General features: G+C 32.5%; 1 pseudogene; it reads right to left on the minus strand.

Moving 5' to 3' along the window:
- Positions 1-8148: 8148 nt before the first annotated feature.
- Positions 8149-9534, minus strand: LOC130511062 (ras-related protein RAB1BV-like; annotated as a pseudogene).
- Positions 9535-10119: the final 585 nt, after the last annotated feature.

Here is a 10119-nt window from a genome sequence, read left to right on the forward strand (position 1 = left end):
TTCCGCACATAGAAACCCTAGGCATTAATCTCGACATGCCTGTTTCAATGTCCAACGCTCATACTAGACGAACTCCGCCGAGGCAGTTCGATCTCTTGTTCAAATCTTTCTAACTGAACTACGTCCGACTTGATCCTCGAAAGGGGTACGTAGGCAGCCTTTCTCAAGGTCCAGTCCCAACTCTTAACAAAACCCTTGTTGTACTTAGAGTTCCGCACATAGAAACCCTAGGCATTATTCTCGACATGCCCGTTTCTATGACTAACGCTCGTACTAGACGAACTCCGCCAGGCAGTTCGATCTCTTGTTCAAACAACTCCAACTGAACTACGTCCGACTTGATCCTCGAAAGGGGTACGTAGGCAGCCTTCCTTAAGGTCCAGTCCCAACTCTTAATAAAACCTTTCCGCATTTACTTGATCACTTGTCGTTGGTTGTCGCAGAGAATCCGGACCTTCAGGGAAAGTTAGGTTTACTTAGCTTTCCTCCGATTTACTTAATAAAAATCGACAGTGCGAATTTCGGTTCCCACAACTGGCATAAATCCTAAGATTGTAGGAGGTATATTGCTTGGTTAATTTAAATCCCTAATGTCTGTGCCTTACTCCTTCACTTATTCTAATTTATTATTACTCTCTTTGTTAAACATGACTACATCATAGCTTCTTGAAAACCCAGGGATACATATGCCACGTTGGGATACATATATTTTTCGACTAAGAGACTAATGCAGGGGCGACTTTTTTTCCGAGTAGGTATTTGTCCACTCTTAAGTTATTAAAACCACATTCAGTTTCTCATGTTCTTTATCCATAATGCTCTCACAGAACTTTCCATCACTTAAGGGGTGTCTCGAGAAACACTGGGAACAACCCAGATCCTTCATGGCTGAGAGGATATGCCAAGGTTGAACAACTGAGCATATCTGAGCTGAATGAGTTCGTCATCACAGCCGAGCCTCAGGTTGTACATAAACTTTTGTTTGTTGTATATTTTGATTGTCTAGACCATGAATGTGATTCTAACAATATTGCAATGTTGGAAATTGAATTTATCTAGACTGGATAGGTGACTGGAATCAAGATGGACAAAGGCTGGTGTTACATTTCGTGCTCCAGGTGCACAAAGAAGCTCCAAAGAACTGTCTCATCTTCTACTTGCGAGTCCTCCAGCAACACAAGCATTGTTGGCGTACTCCGTTATATTGGATACCCTGTTTTTTCCCGTTTTAAAAATTCTTGCATACAATCAACATGGTTTTCATACAATTTATTACAAGGTACCTGGTGGAGATGAGCGTTGCTGACGACACAGATGAGGGTCTACTTGTGGCTTCCGATGGAGAGATGACAGTAAATATATAACTGTTTCATATCTTATCACATACGAAGCTGGTCATTTAATGGTATGTAGCATCATCCAATCGGTTTCATATCTTATCACATATCTTTGCAACTACAGCGTTTAACTTATAGGCTGGAGAGGGAGTTAACCCAACACAAGCATCAGCCGCCTCTTTTATTGCAGACATAGTTGGTAAGACATACAGCTTCTAGGTCAGGGTAGGCATGAAAAACTTCACTGCCAACCAGCAGCCCTTCCTGACTTTGTCGTCAACGTAAAATGCCACATTTAATTCATTTGGGTCTTTCCGTAGAATGCAAGTAATGATATGTGTTTCTCTTTAATCAGGATGGTGACGATGATGATGGAGACGACTTGCCTGGGAACATCTCAGCTCTTCCTAACGTTGACATCGAAGGTAACGAATGTGCAGAAACCTCATCTTCAGGAACAACCTCCAGTGGTCCTGCCACCAAGAAGCCTCGCCTTTCTAACAACTTTGGATGTGGTCAAGAAGGCATGACAGTCTTAAGTGAACATGGAGTTTCTCGAGTCAGTTTTCATCTTTCAATAATGCTTAGGCATCAATGTTGGTTTTTAAAATTTTGAATTCTCGAGTCAGATTTCCTCTTTGAATAATGCTTAGGCAACAATGTTTTTTTTTCCTCCTCATCTGGAGTTTGCTATGTTTTTCTTAGCTATTGTTAAAATGGTTATCCGAGTTTTAGAAAAAAAAAAAAATTCACAATAAGTTCAATAAATTCTTGAAAAATATTTAGTAGGGAAATTAGAAAGTCTCATTGCATAAAACCAACCGTGTACTTCAATTGTTGACCATGCTTCTAAGAAAAATAATGGTGAATTTTTTTTTTTTGAACACAAATGGTGAATTTTTTCTATTTCTCAAATTTTCTACCTTTTATGTCAAATTAGAGATAATTGAGTCCTACATTTTTCTTCTCATTTCCTAATGAATGAAAAAAAAATATGAAGCAAAAATTCTTTCTCCAATACGGATGAGAAACTTATTGAACAGAAATTCATATATTTATCTTTATTCATTTCCTCAACTAGAATTTCATTCATCATTTTATTCCTTTTCCTGTTCAAATAAATTGGCACCAATAGCCTACAAATACTACGACTGTGCCAATAGTTGGGAACGCATGCAAACAGGGCCGGATCTGAGATTACGGGAGCTTGAAACATTTCTTTAAGAACTTCTATAAATTTTTTTTTTCATAATTTGGGGCTTATCTCTATGTAAAAACCTTCTAAATTTTTTTGGGGCCGAGACCAAAGCTTTACCGGTCTATGCCCAGATCCGGCCAAGCATGCAAAAATAGTCGTCCCTAATAGTTCTGTAAGTTCGTTCAATATTGCTCGCTCCTATTACTTAAATTACAAGTAGATATTTAGGTGCATTCAAATTTACAGTTTAGTTTGATCATAATATCATATCAAATAATAAAATAATTATAAATATATGCTAACTCAAGTCGAGATTAACAAAAACGGCGCTTAACAAACGTATTACTGTATATTTGAGCCCATCTACCATTTTACTAACAAACGTATTACATTTGAGCATGGTCTAAACATATCTTCACAGCTAAAAGAACATGGTCTTTTTTTTATCATCAAAATACAGACTCATATAGACTCTGCACACCAAACTGGTAGCTCTGCATCCATGTGAATGACAAAAAACGATTGTTGTCTGGCACTGCGTGCTAAACGATCCGCCCTTGAATTTGCCGTCCGTGGTACATGAATGAGCTGTAAGCTAAGAAAACTATTTTGTAGACTCTTAATATCCTCCAGATAACTTGCGAACGCTGGCCACTCCCCTGGTTCTGAAACCATCTTCACCAACTGAGAACAATCCGTTGCAAACGTAACCTGAAACTATCGTAAATTTCTCATACATTCCATTGCCCAAATCAATGCCTCCACCTCCGAGTGAAGGGGAGACAGGCTTGCCCGAACATTGCGCGCCCCCATTAACCCCTCAAAGCCTTCCAGAGTACTAAACCAACCTTGTCCCGAGAAAATATCTTTATCGACATGCACTCTTTTAAATTTGGATTTGTCAAAGTAGAACCAAATCGATGTCCACATTAAACAGACCTAATGTCTTCTTACCTTATAAATAACAAAATTAATAATTTCATTCCGAGCAATGCGTAGATTATCACCTAGTTATTTAATTATTTTACATTTTCCAAAAACTTGTATTATTCTTATAATTTGCTATAGTTTTGTTAAAAGTTGTAGGTTTTCCAAAGTTTGATTATATGTTTGTATTTTGTTTTGAATAATGAAACTTCAGATATTTAGTTTTACTCCTCAAAACTCTAAATTTGAAGTTTTGAAGTTTTTTTTTTGCATAACAAAAAATATATTTGAAGTTATAGAGTTTCTTTTGAAGAAGCTCTAAGCCTCGCTTTAGGGGGATGTATTCAATTTAACATTTGATGTGATTTGATTTTTAATGGAGTTTTTGATGATTTTAATAAGTTGCAGAGATTTAGGTGATTTTTGTTAAACTACTCTAGAATATCACCTAAAACAAGAAGATTTGAGTTTTAATTTTTTTAACTAAGAAACTCCACCCAAACACCCTAAAATCACCTCAAAACTTTAAAATCCCACAACTTAAAATATTTTCAATAACAGTGGATTTCAGAGTACTTTACGAAATGTTAAGTTCAATAACAGTGGATTTTAAATGAGTTTTTAAAATTCATATTTGAATAACAGTGGATTTGTCATTTTAATACAAATCACCTGAAACTCTCGGTTGAATACACCCCCCTTAATTTATGGGAAAATTGTTTTTTTAGGCCAAAAAACGATAACTATGTTTCATTAGGCTAATCTCTTTTGTATCATTTTTCCTCTAATACTCTTTAGTATTTCACAAAATAAATCAAATAAATAGTTTTATAAACTAAAAAATAAAAAATAGTAACTAGTTATGAAATACCTATATCAACCTATTGGTATTTTTTTTCTAATTCGAAAAATGTTTAAATCATAATTTCATATTTTGTTCTACAAAATGTAGAATTGACATACTACACAGTAGAATATATGATCCACTTTTTTCATTAAATCTACTATGTTTAGAATACGTGATCTACGTAAATAATAGTAATCTAAAAGGGGAAATTTTAGTTATACACTTTATTGGATACCACTAATCAAATATACCACCAATCAAATTACATTTTCACAAATACCACATTTAGTAATGTGTAAAAGACTATACTACCCTCACCTAATTTTAACACAACTTCTCCTCTCTCTCAATAGAAAGTTTCGACGGAGCGACGACTTGCTGACGAGATCGGACGACGAGGGCGGCGGCGGCTACGGCGACGAAATCGAGCAACGACGGCGACAAGATCGAGCGACGGCGACGAGATCGAGTGGATCAATTTAAGAGTAAAGGAGTTTGCTTTGGTTCATTTGGTTTCTTTGACTTGGTTGATCAGAGCAGCTGGATCGGTCATTCATTTGAATATGAGTGCAAGGTTGTGTATATGTACTCAGTTTATAGTCTTGAAGTTAAGAGTTTTGAGGAGTTTATGTTTGATTAAATTTCTCTTTTATGGATGTAGGAGTTTGATTTTACAAGGATGTTGAAACAAGAGGCCAGGCGGTAGCTTCCATACCATCGAACTTTTGTTCAGCCTCTAGATGATTCTATAAATCACTTTTGTGTTGTGTGCAGGGTTACATTGATTTTGGACGATTTGACCTTTTGAGCTACTTTGTTTCTACATTTCGATTCTGTTCAAGTGAGAATCTCCTCTTCTTTACTCTGCTCTTTGTGATAAGGTGTCATAGTTTTGGAACATCACAACCACTTGTTGCATTTGACTAGTAAATGTGTGTTTCCTCTTAACATAGATTCAATTATTAGTCTTTGTTTCATGTTCTGTGATATACATGTAGGTGTTTTACCACGGAGACCTGTTGAATTGTGAGCAGAGTTTTGACAAACTTGGACATACAGCACATGTTAAATAACTCAGTTTCTGTTGCTCTTTCTTGCATTTTTTGTCTCATATGTCAGTTGTTTCCTATGATTTGATGTCTCACATCAACTATTTACGAGTGCAGGGTGCTGTTAGAGTGTCGAAGGTAAGTCATGGCTTTGTTTACGAACCTTATGCACTTCATGAGAAAATCCTGTGGTGGCAAAAGTAAGTTTGAGAAATGCTGTTTCTAATGCCAAGAGTCAACATGTCTGCATTTCTTTCACTAATAATCACTTTTTAAACTTACAAGTAAGTATGTTACAAAAAAAAAAAAAAAAAAACTTACAAGAATAATTGGAGTTTCAGATTTCGGAAGTAAACCAAAGCTTCTTCTTCAATCGTCGCCAGAGTGCTTTGGTGGAAGATGACGCTAGAATTGAGTTTTTTTTTAAGAACTGCAAGTGAGTTACAAGTTTGTTGCTTCTGCAGGTTCTTGTACGTGACATCTGAGTTTTTGAGAAGTCTCTATTCCACACATGAGCTTGCTGGCATCTCTGTGGCCATATTGAATTTTCTTCAAATGATATAATCTAACCTGTCCTCTGATTTTTTTTTTTTTGCTGAGTCAGTATCTCTATACAATTTGCATTCTTGTTGTCTCTGTTGCAACTAAAGGGTGAATGTTGTCTGATTAGGTTCTATATAATTTTATAAACAATTTATAAAGACTTATAAAACCATTTGTAAAATCTATAAACAATTTATAAATGTTTATGAAAATGTTAATAAACAATTTATAAGGTTTATATAGGTTTACGAATCAATTAGAAAGTCCCTAAATCATTCATAAGAATTTATAATCATTTAGAAAGGCTTATTAAACAATTTATAAGAGTTTGTAACATAATTTATAAGGGCTTACAAGAATATGTAAATAATCAATAAGAGTTAAAAAGAGTTTATAAATCTTTTGTTAAGTTTAATAAAAACAGTTTATAAAGTTGGTAAATCATTTATAAAGTATGTAAATCATTTATAAAGTTTGTGAATCATTTATAAATGTTTATAAATTATTTGTAAGAGTATATAAACCATTTATAAAGGCTTATAAGGAATTTTATAATGTCTATAAACCGTTTATAAATGTTTATAAAAGAAACTAGTTAGAAGGTCTTTAAATAATTTATTTATAAGAGTTTATAAATGACTTATAACAGTTTACAAATTCTTTGTAAGAGTTTCTAAATCATTTATAAATATTTATAAAAATAATTTATAAGTGTAAAATCATTTATAAGAATCTATAAAATCATCTTAAAGTGTTATAAATATTTATAAAATCAGTTATAAGTAGTTTATAAATCATTTGTAAGTAGTTTATAAATTATTTTATAATAGTTTATAAATTATTTATAATGGCGTACAATCATTTATTAAATATTTATAAAGTCATTATAAATGATTCTTAGTCTTTATAAGGCTTTATATATATTACAAAAATTTAAAATTATTTATAAGCGTTTATAAAATCAACTTACAAGGATTTGAAGAATTTCAAAAGGTAATTCATTCATGAAGCTTTTAAAACATTTTATAAAGGCTTATAAATCATTTATAAGGGTTTATGAGAACTTTTTGCAAAATTATAAACTTGCTTATAAGAGTTAATAAAACATCTATAAGAATAGTATTTATAATTTCTTATAAATCTTTGTAAATCATTTATAATGATTTATAAAACCACTTAAAGAGATTTAAAAAATCATTTTCTAACCAAAAGCATCATGAATGTATGTGTAGTTATAAAATTCATAAATCATCTAGGGTCTATGACGAGTTTAAAGTTTAAAAATTATTTTCTAAAGTTTTATAAATCAATTATAAAATGTATAAATCTGTTTTGAGAATTTCTAAAGTCTTACAAATCATTTATAAAACTGTAAAACTAGTTTATAAGAGTTTATAAGTTGATTTTTTGTCAACTGATTGATAATGTTTATGAATGGTGAATATCCAGTTTACTTAATGCTAGGCAAAATGAATATAAGAAACTCAAAAATGATTTATAAACATTTATAAACTGATTTGTAAAGGATTATAAGTTGATTTATAAGGTTCGAAAGGACCCAATTTAGGAAGATGGGGTAGATCTGGCGACTATTAAGAATTGCATATTATTATTGACGTGGGAAGAAACTTGATTACATTTATGATTACATTCTGTCTACTCCCTTTTATGTCAAGCCCCTGAGATTCATCCTGGAAATCAATGGATTTTGTTTTACAGGTGAGATAACACACACATTTATAAACTTTCAAAATCAACTTATAGACCTCTTATAAGTCATTTTATGTTTTAATAAACATTTATAAACTCTTATAAATAACATTTATAAACTCTTATAAATCAAAAGTAAATTTATAAACATTGATAAATCAACTTATAAATATTTATAAATAAATTTATAAGCTCTTATAAGGGTTTGTAAGAGTTTTTTTTTTGTTTTCTTGATGGGTTTATGACAAGTTGATAGGAGTTGGTAAATTATATTTGAAAGTTTAAAAATCATTTTATAAAGTCTTATAAATTATTTATAAAAGTGTATAAATTGTTTTAAGGATTTCTAAAGTTACAAATCATTTATAAATTTTTAAACTGATGTATAAGAGTGTTATTCCAAAATACATATGCAATCAATCTCACATACTCAATATGTTTGAATTTATAAACCCTTATAAATTTATAAACCCTTTGGGAGTCTATTAATGAGGCAAATCAAATAAAATATTCAGATCTTATATCGACAAAAGGCTATGACTTAATCTTTTCCTATCATAAAGATTTTGTTTTTGAATCATTATAGTTCTGCTGGGAGTGAGGAAAACTGGGCATGCTCCACGAGACAAATGTAATAATGTAATATAATACAACACAAATGTCACAATGGAATAAATAAAAAAATGTCAAGGGGGTAAAGAGAATAATGGTTTCATCCATGTCAGCCTTGTTACCAACCAAGATCTTGTTAACATTATCAGAAGCATGTTGTTCGATATTACGAATCCAGTTGCTTATGTCTGCAAACAACAACGCCAAAAATCTAAGTTATATAATAAATGATTATTTGGTTACATGAAGGAGGGGGGAAACTTACTGTTGAAGGAAGACTCGTCTGTGACATCATAGACAAGCAAAATGCCCATTGCCCCACGGTAATAAGCTGTTAGAAAGCCAAAGTACAAGTAAATGAAACAGATCATAAACATAACAAAAGCCAAAAACAATCAAAGCAAAAAAGGAAAGAGAGTGGGGACCAGTGGTGATAGTGCGGAAGCGTTCTTGACCAGCAGTGTCCCAAATCTAGAGCTTGATACGTTTCCCATCAAGCTCAATCTTTCCTATCTTAAAGTCAATCCTACAAATCACAAAAAAACGCAAAAAGATGAAAAGATCAAATACGTTGGGAACTAATTTTGTCAAAAACACAGAAACAACAAACCCAATGGTGGTGATGAAGCTAGTGGTGAAGGATCCATCAGAGAAACGTAGAAGCAGACAACTTTTACCCACACCTGCACACCAAATCAAATCAAAAACAAAAACAAGCGTGAGATCTCTCTAATCGATCACAACATCACAATTAAATATATCGATTCAATAGAAAAGTGAAATTTTATTGGGAGATGATGACATATACCACTATCTCCAATCAGAAGAAGCTTAATGAGATAATCATAATCGGCTCTTGCCCTAGCAGGTGGAGCAGCCATCGATTCTAAACGGGACCAAAAAGAAAAATCAGAAATCAAATCATTTGTATCATTCTTTCATCTAAAAATACGAAAACAAAATCGTGCCGAGAAAGAAGAAGAGGATCACGGGAAGGCATGTACCGGATGATGAAAGGGAAGAGAAGAAACTCGATGTAGTCGGAGAAGAGAGACAGCGACCGTTATGAAGAACTCGTCGGATCTGGCCAGAGAATTCGTCGGCGTCGTCGTCGTCGGATCTGAAGTCGGATCTCTTCGGAGAACTCGTCATCATCGTCGGATCTGTTCGGAGAACTCATCGATGTCGTTGAATCTGGTCGGAAAACTCGTCAGTTGGATCTCGCCGGAGAACTCGTCACTGACTCTTTAGCTTAAAGCTGAATCTAAGATTTTAAGACATCGTGGGAAGAAAAGATTATTTTTTAGTTTTTATTAGTTAGTGGTACAATGGTACTTTACCCATTAAAATTTTAAGGGTAAAATTGGTTAGTGTAAACATGAAAAGTGGTATTTTAAAAATGGTATTTTTGGTAATTTCCCAATCTAAAAATATTTGGAAAACATATTTGCGCTTAAACTATCGTTCTAAAATCTGTAGAAATCGAAATCTACATATTACTATAAATCTAAAACCTGTAGAAATCAGAATCTACAAAATACTATAAATCTAAAACTAGAAGAAATCGATTTCAAACATGTTAACTCTATTCCAAATATAGTAGAATACAAATTCTACGGATAAAGATAAGGATAACCAGTTCCAAAAATATGGGAAGAGAATATTTGGAAATATTCAATTTTCTTATTTGTTAAATCTATTTTAAAAAAAAATCAAAAAAATAAAATCGTGATTTAATGGGAAAACATATTTGGTAATATTTTGTTTCCATATATGAATAATATATTTTATTATAATATTAAATATATCCAAATACATTATAATAATTTATAATTGTAATTACGAATCTCAATTATAACAATATATTTTATAAGATATTTAAATATATATATACAT

Source organism: Raphanus sativus, chromosome 4, assembly GCF_000801105.2.
Source record: "Raphanus sativus cultivar WK10039 chromosome 4, ASM80110v3, whole genome shotgun sequence".
Lineage (NCBI taxonomy): Eukaryota > Viridiplantae > Streptophyta > Magnoliopsida > Brassicales > Brassicaceae > Raphanus > Raphanus sativus.